The 20,475-nt window shown below is 40.6% G+C and overlaps 1 protein-coding gene across 2 annotated transcripts in view; it reads left to right on the top strand.

The window, feature by feature from the left end:
• CLDN10 (claudin 10) overlaps positions 1 to 20,475 on the top strand; it is a 109,985-nt gene that overhangs the window by 56,730 nt on the left and 32,780 nt on the right. The window lies entirely within an intron of this gene.

Here is a 20,475-nt window from a genome sequence, read left to right as displayed (position 1 = left end):
TTCCCGAAGACTTGTTTGGGGCGGCAGCAAAACCTGCCAGCAGTGAACAGAATGATTTCGGATCTTTGTGCATGCGTAGATGGGCGACGGAGGACTCCTATCTTCTTATGGTCTTCATACTTATATTATGAATCCTGTACTGCAGAAATTAAGAAGTTAATCAGGACTTACGGCGGGAGGGGAGGCTTCTTCCTGCCAGATACCTGACTAACCACATCCGCTAACCATTGGCAAGATTTATGCAGTCACTCGTGCTGAAGCCATTCTGCCGTCCTTTCCTCCCTCCCTCCCTCCCTCCCTCCCTCCCTCCCTCCCTCCCTCCCTCCCTCCCTCCCTCCCTTCCTTCTTTCCTTCCTTCCTTCCTTCCTTCCTTCCTTCCTTCCTTCCTTCCTCTTTTTCTGTCCTTCTCTTCCTTCCTTCCTTTCTTCCTTCCTCTTTTTCTGTCCTTCTCTTCCTTCCTTCTTTCCCAGCTTTTTTCCTTTCTTGCATGGACTTTTGCTGAGCACTTACCCCTACACTGTGCCAGGGGCTGGAGACAGACATAAATGAGGCGGCACTTACCCCCTGGGAGCTCTTCCCACAGCAAACAAATAATAGGAACGAGATGGGATGAAAACCTACTGGCCTTGGGGATCTGGCGAGGGGAGAAGGGGACAGGGCCAAGATTTTACTCAAACAGTCCTGGATCTACTCTAACACCCAGAAAAATTGATGAGCTATGTCCCAAATCTCTTAGATCATATCTATAATTATTTACATAAGCACATTTCCCAAACCTGCACTTACCAATTGCAGCCATTAAGGGGGGGAAAATGCCATACATCGAGCGTCTGATTTTAGAAAGTACAACTTCCCAGTGACTGCTCTGGGACAGAGTAGCTGCTCCATGGTCCCTGCGTAACTCAGCAGTATCGATGTGACCAGAACTGTAGAACTGTTGGTCACAAGTAAAATATTTTGGTTTAGGGTGTGATCTTGTATCATATTTCTGACAATAATTAAATAACTGAATCACAGGTTGAGGCCCCTCTGAATGCACGACAGCCATCAGCAAAGGCACAAGACACAGGGTCATGTCTCTACGCATCAGTTTCCTGGAGAAGGGCTGAGCTGGGGGCTGAGCTGGGGTCAGGGTCTGATGCACGTCAGGTGCTTGGCGCGGTGTGAGGCACATTGTGCAAGCTCACTAGAGGTCAGTATGTCAGGAGAGTTATTTTTCTCTTGCCAAACAAGAAATCTGAAGGTTGGCAGCCCAGGGCTGGTCCAGAGGCTTGAGAAGACAGAAGCAAGGTCTCTGTGACTCTGGGCCTCTCTCAGGTCTGGTCCCAAGAGGGTTGTTGCAGCCACTGCATCCAGGCTTCTTGCGTTAGGCAGGAACATCAAAGTCTGGGGTCTGTTAGTTTTTTGGTTTTTTTTTTTTTCTTTTAAGATGTATTTATTTCAGAGAGCAAGAGCACAGGGGGAGGGAGAGGGGCAGAAGGAGAAGGACAGGGAGAGAAACAGACCCCCCACTCCCACCGCTGAGTGTGGAGCCTGAGGCAGGACTAGATCTCACAACCCTGAGATCATGACCTGAGCTGAAATCAAGAGTCGGAGCCCCTGGGGTCTGTTAGTTGTTTAAGAAGAGGGAGGGCTGGTGCGGTCTTCCCTGCAGTTAGCTGTTAATCATGTTCCAGTTTATCACACCGGAACTTCATAATAGCTCCGGAAATAGGCAGGGCAGGGGTATTATCTCCATTTTACAGATGTGGAAACCGAGGCTACAAAGACATAGAAACTTGCCCAGGGCTGTACAATAGTGAGGGACAGAAACAAGCTGCTAACTCAGGCTACCATGCCTCTTGCTCTTAGTTCATAACTTTTTCCAGAACACCAAACTGCCACAAGGAACAGTACTTTGTCGGAGGCATATGAATGAGTTTTAAGACAACAAATAAAGGGTTTAATGGAAGGCAGTACATTAAATATAAATTAAGATAACGTGCTGTAAAGTACTCCAAGGTCTAGGTGAAGAGGAAAGGGAGGGGAAAAGTTAGAGATTAAGATGGGAAGTAAATGAGAGTCATGTATGGAAATCATCTATGCAAATCAGATATGAAAAGCATATGAAAATCTAAAGTGCAAAGAAAGAGTTGCTCTCATAATTATGACTATGTTTTCCTTCAAGATGTCGTTTGAGGAATAAAGCATATGTGTGTGTGTACAGATGAACGTGTATGCATGTGCTCCAATGGGTGCTTCCATGTGCCCTACAGACACCGCCATGTTAACAAAGTCAGAAATGATACCAGAATAAGCTTTCTAGATCAATAAAAGCTTTCAGCCCATCTAGATCAATTTTATGCAAAAATTCTGTACTAGAGTTTTCCATATGGTATATTACATATACAGTACATTGGATATAATTTAAGCAACTTTTCATATTTAAATGCATATTCTCTATCAAAGGACCCCACAATAACAAAACTCATTTTTGTATGTTTTAAAATACAGGGGAAAAAGAGGACCATCATTGTTAGAAATCATCATGAAAATTAATCTTACTAGAAATTAAAGTTTAATTGAAGCATTTCTTCAGTGATGAAAACAACTAACATGAGAGAAAGAATTGTGGGTGTTGTAGCCAGAGAGAGCTGCCTGGATCGAAGTCATGGTTCCCTTCTTTGTTTCCTCTAAGTTTCTTCATCTGTAAAGTGGGGATATTTACCTCACAGGGTTGTTTTGAGAATCAAATTTGATAATGTACAGGAAGTGCTTAACCCAATGCCTGACAGGTAGAGAACATGTAGTTTTAGTAAATTTTCTCATTTCAGTAACTGGATTTTAGTTTATTTTATCTTTATTGAATTGGCAAAAAAATTCTTTTGTAAAAAGTATTTTATTTATTTATTTGAGAGAGAGTGAATAAGCAGGAAGGAGGGGCAGAGGGAGAGGCAGACTCCCTTCGGAGCGGGGAGCCCAACGCAGGGCTCCATCCCAGGACCCTGGGATTATGACCTGAGCTAGAGGCAGACGCTTAACTGATTGAGTCACCCAGGCGCCTGGCAAAAATATTTCTAATACTGGCATTAGAATTTTTATTTCAAAGCTTTAAAATTTTTATTAAGGTTCGAATTCCAAAAGATGCACCTTCTTACTCAATCATACAACTACTGAAAGAATGCTAGGCAGAGAAATAATTTCATGGACATAGTTTATAAAATTAAAGTGCAACATTATTTGTCTAAATTTCTTAAGAAACTTATTTTAATGCTACAAAAACGGCCTTTGAGTTTAAATTCTATTATCCATCTTTAAAAAGTACAAAACCTAGAATCATTCACATTATGGAATCTAATATGCTGTCCCTGCCTTGCTTGGCTGTATCACAATACTTAGCCGTGCTTAAATCCAGTGGGCCGCCATTTTGACCTCTCAGTGGTAGGGGTCTGTAAGAAACTTTTCGAACTGAGTGGATGTGAAGCTTCAGCCAATTTCTATTACTTCATGCAATGTAGGGAATTCTGTTCCAGTGACAGCCACATCTCTTGAGATTTCCTTTAATCTTGGTAGTAAACGCCAGAACTTGAAGCTTCCCAAACTACAGAAGCATTTAGCTCCAACATGAAAGACTAGTTCCTCAAGAGTGATCAGCTGCAGAGTTCTTCTTATTTTGTAAGACACCTTCCTCTGCGAAGGAAGGGTCTGGGGGCTGCAAGTTAGCCTCAGACCTTTGAAGATTTGGCAAAGCTGCGGGTAAAGTCTTTTGGAATCATTTTGACCTAGTTTGGGCTAACGATTCAATACAATGACACACAATTGTGCTACCATTTTATTTTAGCTTTTTAAAAAGTTATTTTATTTTCTCTATCACCCTGATGCCATTTTCCTACATAACAGGATCCAAACAAGTCTACAAACTGCATTTGGTTGATATTCCTCTTAAAGCTTTTTGAACTTGTACTCATTTCCCCACCTTTTTTTTTTTTTTTTTAAATGGCATTTATTTGTTGAAGAGAGCAGGCCATTTGTCTTGTAGAACATCCCACATTCTGGATTGTTTTGCCGTTCACATGAAGTACACAGTCCACTTGGAATTGGTTCATGTGTGCCATGTGATATGGAGAGCTATTTCATTTTTTTCCTTATGGATATCCTATTGCCCCAGCAGCATTTATTGAAAGATTTGCTATTTAGAATCAAGAATCTATCTATCTATCTATCTATCTATCTATCTATCTATCTATCTATCTATCCATCCATCCATCTATCTGATGTGTTTTTTGGATAGTGTTGTTGGGGTTGGGAGCTGATGGCCAGGAAAGAATTCTTGAGATGTCTTCGGTGCAAAAATGTGGCTTTATTAAAGCATGTGGACAGGACCCTTGGGCAGAAAGAGCTGCTGCCCCGAGATTGTGAGGAGCGACTCAAATGATATACTTTTTATAACTACAAATTATATACTTTGGAGTTGGGGGGAGGTAAAGACCAGGGGAAGTTCCAAAAAGATTCTCGTATGCTAAAGAAGATTCACAAGATACTGGAGGCCTGGCTCCTGTCAAGCTAAGGTAGTTTTTCCCTCTAGCAAGACATTAACATTAAGACAGTTGGGACTTTCCTAGAGGAACGTTACACTCTGCCTGCCTTAAGTATTTGTCAATGGGCTGTAGGTTATAAGGACATTTAATTTTATCTACATTTCCTTCTACCTTTGTTCCCCACATCCTATCCATCCATCTATCTACGTGCAGGACTGTTTTTATGCTCTGTATTCTTTCCTATTGGACTATTTGTCTAATACTACTCTGTCCTAATTCCTGTATATTTGTAATGAGTATTGTTACCTCATAGAGTAAGGAGTCCCATCTTGGGGCTTCTTTAAGAGTATCCTGGCTATTTTGGACTTCTGTGTTACCATATAAATTTTAGAATCAACTTGTCCAGTTCCACAACAACCTGTTGGAATTTCTATTGGAGATAGCATTGAATTTATGAAACAATTGGAAAGAATTGCCATCTTTATCATATCGAATCTTCCAATTAGTGAACACAATATATGAATAAATATAGTCCTCAGACTCAAGGAAATAGGGCCTCTGCCATGGACCCCAATTTCAGGCCGTCTGTGGATTGCGCCCCTTTCCCATAGAATAGAGAGTCTACTGGATCAATGTGATGGGTTACTCAGAGCCATCACTCCCTCCCTCTAGACTATAATCTGGGTACCAGGATCCTGAAATTTCCTGCCCAAATAGCTTCAAACCCACTTCTAGGACCTGCACAGCCCTCTTCCCTAGGGTGTCCTCTGGAAGACAGAGAAATCCATCCGTGTGCACCCTTATTCCTGAGGATTGGTTAAAGGATGGTCAAGTGGTGGTCCAGGGATGCAGGTGCTGTGGATGGAGCTTGGATGTGTGGATTGGTGTGTCCACATATGCGCATGAAATTCGCCTCCTGGTGCAGCATAAGGTGGAGCCAGAGTGGAAAGAGAAGTGGGATTAGGGAACACTGTGAGCCAGGGGCTACACTCCAGCACAGACTTCTGAAAAGTGAAAATCGCAAAATTCAAATCTGACTTTCCAGGTAGTTATGATGATATATTTGTCCACGTAGGAGGATAGGTTATGTTTTATTTACCATTTGTTGGCTATATTTATAACTTTTAAATATTTAGATGTCGGCTATGCAGGCCTCCCTCTGTGTTCTTGCCCCAGGTCCCTCATAAAGTGAGAGCACAGCTGATAATATATTGTTTTATTTTAATCTTCTTTAATTTCATTCAATAATATTTTAAGGCTCTTTGCATAAAGATCTTGAACATGTCTTTTAAAATTTATTTCTAGTTCTTTGATATTTTTAATTCTTTTTTTTAATGGAAAAAATCATTTTTTTAAAGATTTAATTCATTTATTTGGGAGAGAGAGCACAGAAGGAGAGGAAGAGAACACAGAGGGAGAGGGAGAATTAGACTGCCCACTGAGCAGAGAGCCAGACGCAGGGCTGGATCCCAGGACCCAGGGACCCCAGGACCCCAGGATCGTGACCTGAGCTGAAGGCTGACGCTTCACTGACTGAGCCACCCAGGTGTCCCAACTCTCTCAGTTCTGTTAGGCAGCTTATTATTTGTGATCGTATTTCTAGATTCCAAAATTTTATGTTCTCTTTCTCTACCACCTCTTTGCTCTTGTTGGTTTTATGTGATACTTTTTAAAAATTCTGTTTACTATCTTTTTTTTTTAAGATGTATTTATTTACTTGAGAGAGAGCAGAAGGAGAGGGAGAGAAAGAATCCTCAAGCAGACTCTGTGCTGAGCGTGGAGCCTGACATGGGGCTTGATCTCAAGACCCTGAGATCATGACCAGAACTGACACCTAGAGTCGGACGCTAAACCAACCGAGCCACCCAGGAGCCCCCTGTTTACTAACTCTTTAGTGGAGTTTCAGGAGGAAGCAAGTGTAAATATGTATGTCTGTCATCTTTACCAGAAGTCTGCCTTCTGGTTTAAAGCGCTAATCTCAAACGGCCAGTGTGCAGTCAGTGTCCGTCACCCCACGGCTGTGTGCGCTCCTGTGTGTCGAACGACAGAGCACACCGTCATCCCGTAGCGGTTACAGACATTCACTCTGAGAGGAATGTGGCATTGGTAAGGGAAAGTTTTCTGCTCATCAACCCTAGTTGAATCGAATGTATGCTGAACTACTGACTTCTAAATTCAGCAGCAACATGGAGAGTTTCTGATTCTGTGATAAGTACTGTGACTTAAAAGTGGGTTTGCAGGCTCCATGAAGTACTTATTTGCATACTTTGTTCAAAATCTTTTTTCTTCCCCTGTGTGACTGTTTCTCTATAATGCCATTATATGCAAGTGTATCACACATTTTGGCGTCAAATATTTCTTGGTTTCACATACAGTATGAGCAAGAAAGGTTATCAGCTAAAGGACGCCGAGAGCTAGATGAATGAACTATCTGCTAAAAAACTAATTTCAAATAAGATATTGGTAACGAGTAAGCTCAGATGACTTGCTTCTCCCAAAGGACTGACACCCAAATTGAGTGAAGTGAACTCGAAGGAAAGGGATCATGTCCCCACCAGTCAAGTGTGGAGTACATGGCAGCAGAAACAAGAGTAGACACCATAACAAAATCAGTCAATGAGATTTAACTGCATTCATGGGCCATTTTATTAAATGGGTAGTTGGCAAGGAAAAAAAAGTTTCATTCAGTAAGTTGGTAAAAGAGAAGAATTAGCTAGGTCATTAAGACACCTCACGAACTGATCTCTAGAGCTGGAACATAGCATGCATTGATTGTTCACGGAGAATTAGAAAAGGTGCCAACATACATGGCTGATTGATGGCCAATGGGATGTTTTGTTTCTTTTTGAAACAAAGCTGGAAACAAAATTGTTTTTTTTTTTTTCTTGAATGTGAAACTGGTTGGGTCAGTGAGATATGACTGCTCACACCTAGTTTTCTCTAACATATATTTTTGTGTGACGATGATCATTTAGACCCTTGTAATAGCATGGGTTTCTAAATGGAAAAACAGTCAAAATAATCAGGAGAAGAAAATTCAGCAGATGCTGTTGCAATCTCTTCTCGCCTTGCGTATGGATTTATTTCTTCTCCCTGTAAGTCAGGTGTACTTTCTTTTCCAATGATTAGAATGTTTTCATCAGAGCTCCTGAAATATTTCTCCCATGGCAAGTGAGACTTCCAACTAATTGAAGTGAATAAACACGCTTCTTTACAAAGAATGTGCCATGTTATGTAGAAAACAGGACTTGAAAGGAATTGTTAAGAACCATTAGGCTTATTCACATGTTTTCATTTTATTTTATTTTATTTTTTATTTTGTCAAGGACATAGGGAACTAGTCCTTTGCAGTAGAGTTCTTAGCTTTGAGGTGAGCCTGCCTCCAGGCTGGAATAATTTAGTCACCTGACTTTCCCGTAACTCGTATTTTTTTTGGCTTCATGAGGCAGCATTCATGCGCGAGTGGTCCTTTTCCATTCCCCAAAAGTCTTTTGTAGGACACTATTAATCCTCTTCCTTTGGCTACTTCTCTGTATGAAGTGTGCAAAAATCCCTAGTTGTACTCAGGGCTGGTATGCAAATAACAGATGCAATTAGGATTCTAATTTTCTGTTCTTTGTTTCAACATTTTTCTGTTATTTGTTGAACATTGTTGTTTCTTGGTTTAGCAAAAGATTGCTCTCCTCAAAACTAGCTTATATATCTGATCACTTGATACTGCCTTTAATAATTATGGTAAGGAAAGCATTGTAAATTATCCTAGAGTCAAATCCAATATAATTGTTATGGAAGGTCACTTTTATTATTTAAAACACGGAGTTTGTTATACTTAAATTAAAAAAAAAAGATACTCAGAGTATATAAATTTCATGTACTAAAACACAAGGCCACATTCATATAATGATTTTTAATGCGCACTAACACCAGCTAGAAAGTTCGTTACTCAGTTCACATTTCCAAACACTCATACTTGTTTATTCTTGAAACTGGAGGGGAGAGAGAGCATCAGAAAGTTTTCACAATGCCCCATGAATTATTTAAATCCATTTCCTGTGCAGAGAAAGCCCTATGACATTTCCAGAGCTGCTGTTTATTTTGGGATGTGAAGGATGTTAAAATTCTTTGTGTTTAAACCACAACATTGATGAGTGGCATGGGACAAAGACTCAAGGCAGGCAGTCAGTGGCCAGGCAATCCCTACCGGAAGGAAAGAAGCTATTGAATTACCGGAGTCAAGAGCAGGCAAATTCACCTGGGTTGGCAAGCTGAGCAAGGGCTGCAAGAAAGACTGACCTCCATTGTTCCTCTCACCTGCCTGAGTGTGTTCAGTCTACAGGAGCGGCTGACTTCTCACTACCACCTTCATGAGTGCAGAGACCAAACGCCAAATCACATAGAGGAGAGTGCTAATACACTGGTTGTACGCTTTTACGCCGAGAGGAATACCTGCAGATGCTCAAGGAGAACACCTTGTGTTTATCAGCTGTCTCACAGCATACATTTTTTTACTGTTCTGTCTGTATGTTTTACTGAAGTGTTTCCCTGAAACTCACTAATCTTTACAGCACCTGATTGTAATACAAAAAGTCTAAAAACGACTTTTCTTTCTTCTTTTTTTCCTCTTCTCTTCTTTTTTAGTTGAGTTACATTTGACATATAACGTTAGACTAGTTTCAGGTGTACAACATAATGATTCAATATTTGTATATACAGTTGACCCTTGAGCAACATGGGTTTAAACTGTGCAGGTCCACATATATGTAGGTTTTTTTCAATAAATACAGTATAGTACTATAAATGTATTTTCTCTCCCTTATGATTCTCTCTTTTTTTTAAAGATTGATTGATTTTAGAGAGAGAGAGCAAGTGGCAGGGCCGGGTTGGGGGGAGCAGGAGAGAGAAACTCAAGCCGACTCCATGCTGTGCATGGAGCCTGACTCAGGGCTTGATCCCAGGATCCTGCTGAGATCATGACCTGAGTGGAAATCAAGAGTCAGACACAACCGACTGAGCCACCCAGGCGCCCCACTCTTCCTCTTCTTATAAAGCCACCAATTCCATCACATTAAGGCCCGCTCTTATGACCTCTTTAACTTTTTTACCACCTAAAAGCCCTTTCTCCAAATACAGTCACATTGAAGGTTGGGGCTTTAACATATAAATTTTAGGAGGGGACACAATTCAATCCATAACAAAAGGTGTTCACTATAAAATTCTTTCAACATTGCCATATATTTATATGTTTTCATAAGAAAATGTGGAGGAAAAGGGAAGTAGATTTTAAGAGAAAGAATTGGTCTTCCAGTGATCTTTAGATACACCACTCTCCTAATACTATTTTTCAGAATTGCTTTCTGCTGAGACTATTTTTAATGTGTTCAGTCCTTTAAAAAATAAATCAGGTCACTATTTTTGAGTGTCTTCCAGTGACGGAGGTATAAGTGGGTAGAAGGGAAGAAGGTCAAGGCAAATAAATTAAGAAATATTCATTGAGCATTCACGGTCTATATAGCCTGTGAGATACAAAGACATGGAAGACCTAGATCTTAACAGCAGGGACCACGCTGTCTTTGGGCGGCCCCGAAGAATGGAGCAAAGTTCAGGTCTATAGGCAATCCCAGTGAAGGCTAAATACCCAGGGCCCAGCAGTACTGATGGCTAACCCTAGCGTGATGCCTCCCTCCAAAATCACCTCCCTCTGACTTTCTCTTACCACAGCTCCCTCCACAGTCTGCTGGCTCTGTCTGCGAGGCTCTTCCCCTATACCACGCCTGACTGTTCCACCTCATCCATCAAGCCTCAGACCCAGCTCACTTCCTCAGAGACGTTTTCCTTGACACAGAGCACAGATCGGGTTCTTTGTCATGTAGCGTCATAGTACAGTAGTCCTTTCTTCGTGAGCATTTGATTCAGCTCATAATTATATGGTCACTTGAGCTATCATTTGAGTGATGTGTAATCTCTACTAGATTTTAAACTCTATGACAAATAAACTGTATTTCCTTTTTAATTCCAACCGTATCCCCAGCAATTCACAGCATCTGTTATATAGGAGGTAACATAGAAAAACACAGAAACTGTGGAGTTTGTTGGGTTTTTTTCTCTCAATAGGAAAGAAAAAAAAGCCCATATTTTTATAACCATAGGAGCTACTGCCAGGATAGCTTGTTAATAAAATAAATTTATGAAGGGCTTTTTTTAAGTCAAAAGAAGGAAAATGCTTGTAGGATCACAGATGTTGGAAAGGAGATTTTGGGTCATCTGGTCTACCTACTTAACTGTACTATCAAATTTATGTCAAATTTATGAGTGTCTTTGGTAAATCTTTTTTTTTTTTTAAAGATTTTATTTATTTATTCGACAGAGTTAGAGACAGCCAGTGAGAGAGGGAACACAAGCAGGGGGAGTGGGAGAGGAAGAAGCAGGCTCCTAGCGGAGGAGCCTGATGTGGGGCTCGATCCCATAACGCCAGGATCACGCCCTGAGCCGAAGGCAGACGCCTAACCACTGTGCCACCCAGGTGCCCCTGGTAAATCTTTTTTAAAAAATATTTTATTTATTATTTGAGAGAGAGACGGGTGAGAGGCAGAAGGGGAGGCAGACTCCCCAGTGAGCAGGGAGCCCGATATGGGGCTCGGTCCCAGGACCCTGGGACCATGACCCAAGTCTAAGGCAGATGCTCAACCAATTGAGCCACCCCAGCTGTCCTCGTTAGTAAAGCTTTAAAAAAAAAACAAAACTGTTTATATAACAAACTGTTAGAGAATTGAAACTAAATCAATTCTCCGTTCTTCAGAAACTGATTATTATATAAAGCATTTAGTAGAATTCTTGATTCACAGTAATAATTACAGTACTTATTATTGGTACTAGCAATACTACCAGGAAACCTCCAGTTTGTAGTACATTATTTTTTAAAGAGCACAGATTTTAGACCTAAAAACCCCAGGATTAAATCACAGCTCTGCAACTAACTGGGTTCATGGCTCTGAGCAGTTCACTTAATATCTCTAAACCTTTGTTTTTTTTTCTGGCTTTCAATGAATGGTAGCCAGTATGGTTATGATAAAAGCCACAATGAGGATGAATCAGATTCCGTGTTTACTCTCAAAGAGCTCACAGTCCAGTGGAAAAATAGGTAAAAACTCCAATTCTGTGTAGTAGATGCAACAATGGAAGCATGCCACCAAGAAGAACGGAGAATAGCTCTCACACCTGGCCTGCTGGAGGAGGAAAGAGTTTTGTTTAAAAAGTTAATGAAAAGCAATTCTCCAGACAGATAAAGGAAAAAAGACAATCTGGACAGAGGAACACTGTGAAGTGGTTTTGGTATAATCCCAACAGAGTATTCCAAAGTCTGGTGTGGCGGGAGATGGGCAGCAGACCCTGGGGTATCTTGTATGTCATGATAAAATACATGGATTTCACACTCTGGGTGCTGGAGAACCAGTAAAGGGCTTTAAAAGAGAAATAATCAGATTTATCTTTTAGGAAAGTCACCTGGAGCGTCATATGGTAGATGGCTTAGAGGGGTGAGGTGAGAAGCAGGGAGACCAGGTAGGAGGCCCTTGTGATAGTCAGTGGAAGAGGTGAAGGACTGAATCAGGAAGAGTCACGTGGGCCTGGAGAGGTGAGAATGATTCGAGAGATAGTTTAGGGGGGGCACCTGGATGGCTCAGTCGTTAAGCGGCTGGCTTTGGCTCAGGTCATGATCCTGAGGTCCTGGGATCGAGCCCCATGTTGGGCTCCCTGTTCAGCATGGAGTCTGCTTCTCCCTCTCCCTCTGCCTGCCACCACTTCCCCTGCTTGTGCTCTCTCCCCCCCCTCTCTCTGTCAAGTAAATAAATAAAATCTCAAAAAAAAAAAAAGAAGAGAGAGATGGTTTGGGAATAGAGTCAGCCAGATGGGGTGATGTGGAGTACAGAGAAGTGAGGGATCTGACATGACTCACAATGAGTCATGACTGTGGCACCCGAGTGCCTAAGTCACTTAAGTGTCTGGCTCTTGGTTTCGGCTCAGGTCGTGATCTCAGGGCTGTGAGATCGAGCCCCCCCCCTCCCAGTCAGGCTCTACACGCAGCATGGGGTCTGCTTAGGATTCTTTCTCCCTCTGCCCCTCCCCCTCTAAAATAAATAAATAAATCTTTAAAAAAATAATGAATCATGACTTCCTGGAAAGAGTGGGTAGACAAATATCATTCCATCAGTCAGGACAGAGAGTATAGAAGGAAGGAGGGGGAGTGGGAAGGAGAGAGAAGCTGAGATGAAGATGAGTGGTTTGAATTTGGGCGTAGTGAGTTTGCAGTAGTATGAGCTCCCAAGAGAAAGGAGGTATCCAACAGGGACTGGGTCAGGGACTTCCCTTCTGGAGCCACTAGTTTGCCCTGGGGAAGGGTGTGATGTGGAAAGGAGTAAGTGCCAAGCACAGAATGCCGGGGATGCCAGCCGAGAAGCAGGAGATAGACAAAGAACCATGGACAGGCAGAGAAACAGAAGTGAGAATAGGGTCAGAGAGACCAAAGGAAGAAAGTATTTCACAAAGGAGGAACTGGGTAACGGTGTCAAAATGTGCAGGAAGGTCAAGCAACATGAGGAATGGGAAATATCCACTAAATCCCATTGTATGAAGCCACTTGGCAACTTGGCTTGTGGTGTTTCACTAGAGAGAGAAAGGTAGGAAACTGGATTGCATTGGCTTGAGAAGGCAATGGGATGGTGGAGAGAGAGGGATCATGATGATAGACAACTCTACTGAGATGCTTGGTTGAAAAAGAAAAATGAAGAAAATTTTCAAAATGTCCCCCAAGGTATCTTTAAATATATTTTGAGTATTTCCCTCAATCTGAAAGAAACAACTCCTTGCGATCTGCTTCATCCAGGCAGAAAGGTCACCCAAGGGACAATTTCCCTACCGATACAAAAACTATAGTCTCGGGAGGAAGATAAGTGCTTACTACTGTTTTCTAGAGAAGACTGGTCCTAAGAAACATTACTTTGTAATTTAACATACGGCAAAAATCCCAAACACATTGTGTTTTAAAGATTCCTAACGCTCTGTCCTTCATACGGCCATTTTTGCCTTACAGCTTGGCTAATATTGTCTTTACTGTGTCTTTAACATTTGTTCTTTCTCCTTCTTTCCCACGGTCTTTAAAACAAAACTGTTTATTTTTAAGCCATTCACTATGTATTTTTGAAGTTCACATTTAAATGTCTTGACAATTTTTATCCAAAAGAGGGCGCAAATTTCTCATGAAATATAGTACAGTATTTTCACAAAATTTGCTGGCTCCTAGTAGTATTTAAATTTCACAGCTGCTGTAATTTAATGCAGAAGCATTATTTCTGTGGCATATGCATATGAATTAAGTTCCATTGTGTGAGTGCTAATTAAGAAACTTTTGCATCTTGAAGAGTAGTTTCAGAGAAGAGCCAGACTAAGTTGGAGCCAACATTTTTCTATTTTGGGTAGCCAAATCAAATTAAGATAGGCATTTTAAAACATTAAATGGGATTTGAAAAACCCAGTTTGTTTTCAATCTTCTAATTTTAGGGTGTATTTCCATTCTACCATGGCTCAAAGAACAATCCGTGAAGTAATACAGTTCAGACCTTGTTTGTGGGTGGGTAATAACGAATCAGGGGGTTTTTGTTTTATCTTGTCTTGTTTTGATCACAGCTGGAATTGTTCACATTTTAAATATCTAGTATGTATGGCTGTTCTCACGTAGAAGAAGCCGTATGACTGGTGAATAGAGGGGATAATGTGAATTCTGATCTCAGCTGTCCCTCTAGGTTGAATCTCACCATGACTTGGATACATTTTCTCAGGGAAATGATAAGCCAAAGGTGTACTGAAGTTCTGGTGGGCTTCCTGAATTCAAGTTATGGAAATGGAAGGAAGTGCAAAGAGGAAGTCATTTTTTCTTTCTTTCTTTTTGTCATTATTTTTTAAAGTAATCTCTACACCCAATATGGGGCTTGAACTCATGACCCCGAGATCAAGAGTCACATGCTCCACAGACTCTTGAGCCAGGCAGGTGCCCCAAGGAAGTCATTTTTTCAGCGGTAGTAATGTACTGTAGGTGTTTCTTACTTAACAGAAATCCACTTAACCAAATTCTGTACTTGAGAGATACAGATTAAGGCAGAACCTCACTCCGCAGATGGCACTTCCAAGTCTGAAAATCCTGTGCATTTATTAGCTTACTCTTCCTTCTATAACTGGGGTCTCTATCTATAGTACCTGTCTGGTAATTTGCTGGTGGAGGTAACAACGAACACTTATCTAGGGAAACAACACCATCTTGATGGGCTTCTAGCCCTCAGATGAAACCAACTATGAGTACAAAATCACTTAAACTATTTTGGGAATTGATTAGACTCTGAGGACTATTAACTAGGACCCAAATAACTATCCTCAAGTGGCAACACACGAGTAGCACTAAATGAGAGCAAAAGCTAAATTCATGGTTCCTATTGATGTACAGGTCTCAATGACACTGCCAACTGCATGTGGATAAGGGACCAACATGACAACAAGAACCAAGCATTATTTCCAGTTTTTATTTAATTACAAATCTAAGACCCATTGCTAAATTACTTCTAGGAATTACCAACAAGTGCTGGTACCTATCCTTCTTATATGATCATAGAGCGCTATAATTTGATTTATCACCCTGAGTTCTGCTTGCGTCTGGCCAAAACTTCCCTTCATTATGCACACCATCCAATGGCAAGGTCGGTGTGTGTGCTCACCTGGAGATTCCCATGCTGCGTCTGGTCCAGCTTCCTCCTTCCGTGACTCTAAGATCTAATCTCATCTTCTTTAGGGCACAACCCAGACCACATTTCTTTTCTGGAATGGGGGGGGGCATGATTCCTCCTTTTCCTCTACCCCTGCTATGTCCAACACCCTTGTTCTGCTGTACCCCTTATGGGAATACCCCTAAACCCCTTAGATTTCATTCCCTGTAGACTCCATCAAGAAGGTGCTTTTAAATACTCAACTTGCTGGATGATGGCAGATTTTGTTACATTTCTGAAACTTTCTCTTGCTTTTCAATAATAGAACCAGATCGATCAACCACCAAAAATGTTTAAGGACAAGTATGTGAGATTGGAGGGTATGAAGGAGTCAGCGACGCAAACACATCCTACAACAATACAGAAGAGAGGCTGAGGGGGCTGATGATAAGATTGGATTTTGAATCTGTTTCTGCATTCAGTATTTATATTGAGACATTTGGGAATATAGCAGTTTTTCAATATGTCTTTTCTGAAATGACCGTTTTCCGGTTGGTACATGACGTTTCAAGGCTTATCACATTCACTGGTATAAAACTCATATACTGAAATCAGTTTGCTTAGAAAATGAATCTGATTTTATAATAAAAGTTAAAAAAATTCAGCCGGAAATGTGCAGCCAGAAGAAGGCTGTTGCATTATATAAGGGCTTTAATAATATATAAAGGTAAATGGGTAATAAAAGCTAAGTACAAGACGGCTTAATTTCTTTTTTTTTTTTTTTAAGATTTTATTTATTTATTTATTCAACAGAGATAGAGACAGCCAGCGAGAGAGGGAACACAAGCAGGGGGAGTGGGAGAGGAAGAAGCAGGCTTCTAGTGGAGGAGCCTGATGTGGGGCTCGATCCCACAACGCCGGGATCACGCCCTGAGCTGAAGGCAGACGCCTAACCGCTGTGCCACCCAGGCGCCCCAAGACGGCTTAATTTCTTATTGATGTTATATTTTCTACCTTTCCAGAATATTATCATGACGGCACTCGCATGTTCCTTTTTTTTTTTTTTAAGAAAACTGTGAAAATAAGATGTTCATTATTTTGAGGTCAAATGCTTATGATTCTTTTGGTTCTTATTCAGCTTTCAAAGGATAATCTTGATCCTTTCACAAACATTTACCTTTAAGAACCGTCTACCACTGAAATTCAACTGGATATATATTAAGTTACAAAAGACGACCTCTTAGTTGTTAGTCTGGATTAGATAGGAAACACATGGCATATTTGAAAATATCAGAAAAAGCTAAACAAAAATTAGGTGCTGGCTGGTGCTTCTGAATGAGAAATGATATTGATTCTTAAAGTTGGCTGCCTTTGTTACCTATAAAAATATCATCAGACCTCTAAGTTAAGAGCTTGAGTAATCGAGTTAAATTTCATGTTTGTTGGAATATTGAGTCTTTCCGTGGACACTAACAATATCAGTTTACTACCTATGACACTTTTTATTTAGAACTGAAAGCGATATGCAGTCCTTTTAGACCTTGGAGGTTTTCTCTCAAATAAATAAAATATTTTTAGAAAAGTAAAGTTTGGAGATTTTGTCACTTAGGCTCTTTTGAATGTGTTATGTTTAATAAAGCTCGTCCACAACCAGGGGCAAAGAAGTTCCTTGCAGTTGACAAGGGTGAGATTTGGAAAGCCATGTGGAACAGCCCCGTGGCCCCGTGGCCCCTTGGCCCCACCCGCACAATGAGAACTCAGCAGCTGTGCGTGATAAACCCAGTTCCAGCATTAATCTGCCACGGGACCTTCTACAAATTGCTTAATTCCAGCCATGAGAATAAACATTGACACCAACGTTCTAGCATAGATAGAAGGGAATCAGGCTGTTTGCCCATAAAACTGAAACTCGCTCTGCCTTTCCTTCCTAACACTGGGACAGGGAGGAATTAGGAATGACCAGGCTGTAGGCTACTGTTCTTTGCTTCCAATTAAAAGAGGCAAATATAAGCAAGTGACCGTAAGTAGGAGGGAGTGGGGCGGCTGGGGTAAGGATGAGCAAAATGTAAGCGAAATTTGAGAACGAAGGGGAAATCTCTGGAGGGGTGAGGGAGATTGCTTGTGATTCTGTCTCAGCTGCTGGCCCCTGATGTGGGTGGACCACAACTGCATGCCACTTGAATCTTTCTTTCTCTCCTATTCCTCTTTCCCTTTGTCTCTCCTGTTCCTTCTTGTTTTCCCTTTGTCGACACTGTTTGAAAGGGAGAAGGAAACAATATTCTACTGAATTTTTGTTTCCTCCTTCTATGTTTAGATCCAAGGGTAATTTTACAGAAGCTCTTTAACCCATTCACAAGGGGCCAAAGTAAATGTAAATTAACAAAGTAGTGACAGAGCTGGAACTGGGTGCCAGGTCCTTGAAATGCCAGTCCAGGGCTATTTCCATGCATTGCACCCAAGTGTAATCATAAAAAACCAAACACGACAAAAAAAAACTTCCAGCGCTGCGCTGACTTTATGTTTTTCATACGTAACCATGATGTTCCGTTTGTTACTTTACCGCCATAGGAATTAGGGCAGGAGGAGGATGTGATTGTACTCCAGCTCCATTATTTCATCTATGTAAGGATTATTTGATGTAGGATATGAATGCATGTGCTTTAAAAGTCAGTTTTAAAATGTAGTCACAAATGTGGTTCATCCTTGGCCCTGCTTGGTCAGAAATAAAATATTGTACTACTAGAAATATGCATGCTATATTCAGTACCTAATGAAAAAAAATTTGTAGTTAAAGTAAGAGTCATAATCATAACCATATTTTTAAAAAAAGCCGTAATCACTAAAGACCCCCATTCACATTTGTTCATTGGTTCGGTTAAGCAAACACTAGTATATATGGGGGTCTAACGTCCACCTTTCTGAGAAGTCTCCTGCCCTGAGACTGAGAGTCAGCCAGAGAAGAGTGTCATTTAAATTAGGGAGGATTGTAGAGATGTATGCTACTTAGAATTGAGCTTGGTTTTCCCTAAACCAGTAAAACCAAGTGTCTTGAAAGTCAAAATTAATTGGATGTTAGGAAGAGGGATACAAGAAACCGTTGATTCTGATATGTGGGTCAAGTTGCCAAGTAGCAATTCACACTAGATTATAGATAGTCAACTCAGTTTGCAAACGGAGCCCAGCAGGGATACCTGGGGGCTCAGTCCGTACAGTACGCAACTCTTTTTTTTTTAAGATTTTTAAATTTTTTAAAAAGATTTTATTTCTTTATTTGAGAGTGAGAGAGAGCACAAGCCAGGGGGAGGCGCGGGGGCGGGGGTGGGGGGGTAGGGAGAAGCAGGCTCCCCGCTGAGCAGGTTGCCCACGTGGGTCTCTATCCCAGGACCCTTGATCCCAGGACCCTGGGATCATGACCTGAGCTGAGGACAGAGGCTTAACTGACTCAGCCACCCAGGTGCCCCAAGATTTTTTTATTTTTAAGTAATCTCTATACCCAACATGCGGCTTGAACTTAGAACCCCAAGATCAAGAGTTGCTTGCTGTGCAGACTGAGCCAGCCAGGCACTCCAGGCATGTGACTCTTGATTTGGGGGTTGTGAGTTCAAGTCCCACATTGGGTGTAGAGATTACTAAAAACACAAAAACAAAAGCAGCAAAACAAATGAAAAAGCATACTGCATTTTCCTAATTTCATATTGTGTGATTCCAAACCATCTACAGAAAAATTTTTTAATGACGAATATATTATTTATATATGTATATACAAATGGGCTTTAAGAGACAAAAAGAGTGGGGCGCCTGGATGGCACAGCGGTTAAGCATCTGCCTTCAGCTCAGGGCGTGATCCCAGCGTTCCGGGATCGAGCCCCACGTCAGGCTCCTCCGCTATGAGCCTGCTTCTTCCTCTCCCACTCCCCCTGCTTGTGTTCCCTCTCTCGCTGGCTGTCTCTATCTCTGTCAAATAAATAAATAAAGTCTTTTAAAAAAAAAGAGACAAAAAGAGTAATTATTTGAGGATTAATTTGATCATTTGAAGTATAAACTAAGGCCCCATATTTGTTGTAAGATTATAATTTGAAGGAATAGGACTTTTTCTTTATTTAAAAATTATTTACTTGAAAGAATAAATAAAAAATCAGACATTTACAGATAGTTTTTGAGAGTATGCTTAACATTCCATCCAATACTGTAAGTCGTCCTTTTTGACCAATAAATTAAATTCAACGACAATTTATTGAATGTCCATTATACTGTAGATACAGTTTTATAACATCGGTGCTTTAATTTATTTGATCCTATCCCTCTCACCTGGAAATTAACATGAGGAAAATGGAATTTTATTATTTGCTTTTCTCCTCGATGGTATATAAAATCTGGAAACTAGCAGACAGAATATCATTCAGATTGCTTAATCAAACTTCATTGGCTGCTTTATGTGCCATGTCAAAAAATTACAATATAATCTTTCACATAGTGTTTTGACTGGAAAACAAAACATTGCTTAACTCTATAGGATTACATACGTGGATGAATTGCGTGGTGGGAAAGAAGTTGACTTAGGGCATATTTGTTTGTCAGAAAGATTTATGTCCCAAATCCTAGAGGTGTGGCAGCTTGTAATAATCACAGGCAAAACATGACATCAGCTTTGTTCTTTAGATCTTTTTATTAATTCTTTACAAACCCTAAATCAAACATAGAAACAGCTATTGCTTTGAACCACGAAAAGAGGTGCGTCTATTATGTCTACCGTATTATCAGCATACAATTCTATTGTTATTTCCTCTCTTTTCATGTTACTATTCAAAAGTCATTTATAGAGATGACTCTGCATTAACCGGAAACAAAAACTTCCTAGTGATACACTCGTAAATATTTTATTGGCACAGATATATCACTGAGGAGAACCTGTATTAAATGTGACAGTTTCCAACTTCTAAATAGTCAAAACTTGCTTGTAATTCAGATTTTTCTTCTGCACGGAACTTGGATAATTTTTCAAATTTACCATTTTTGAAGAGTAACATACACAAAATGTTACTCCAATTGTTACAGTACTGCAGTGTTCACTTTCTAACTTGACAAACATGAAGAAGTCCCTTGTGGATTCTGATTTCCTCGTCTATAAAATGTTGAATTAAGTAATTTTAAAGTACTTTCCACCTCTAACATTCTAGAACTATAAAACATGTGTGTTTTTAAATTATATCAAA

Source organism: Ursus americanus, chromosome 10 (assembly GCF_024610735.1).
Source record: "Ursus americanus isolate L20-20 chromosome 10, mUrsAme1.1.p, whole genome shotgun sequence".
Taxonomy (NCBI): Eukaryota; Metazoa; Chordata; class Mammalia; order Carnivora; family Ursidae; genus Ursus; species Ursus americanus.
This window is presented reverse-complemented; position numbering and strand designations above follow the sequence as displayed.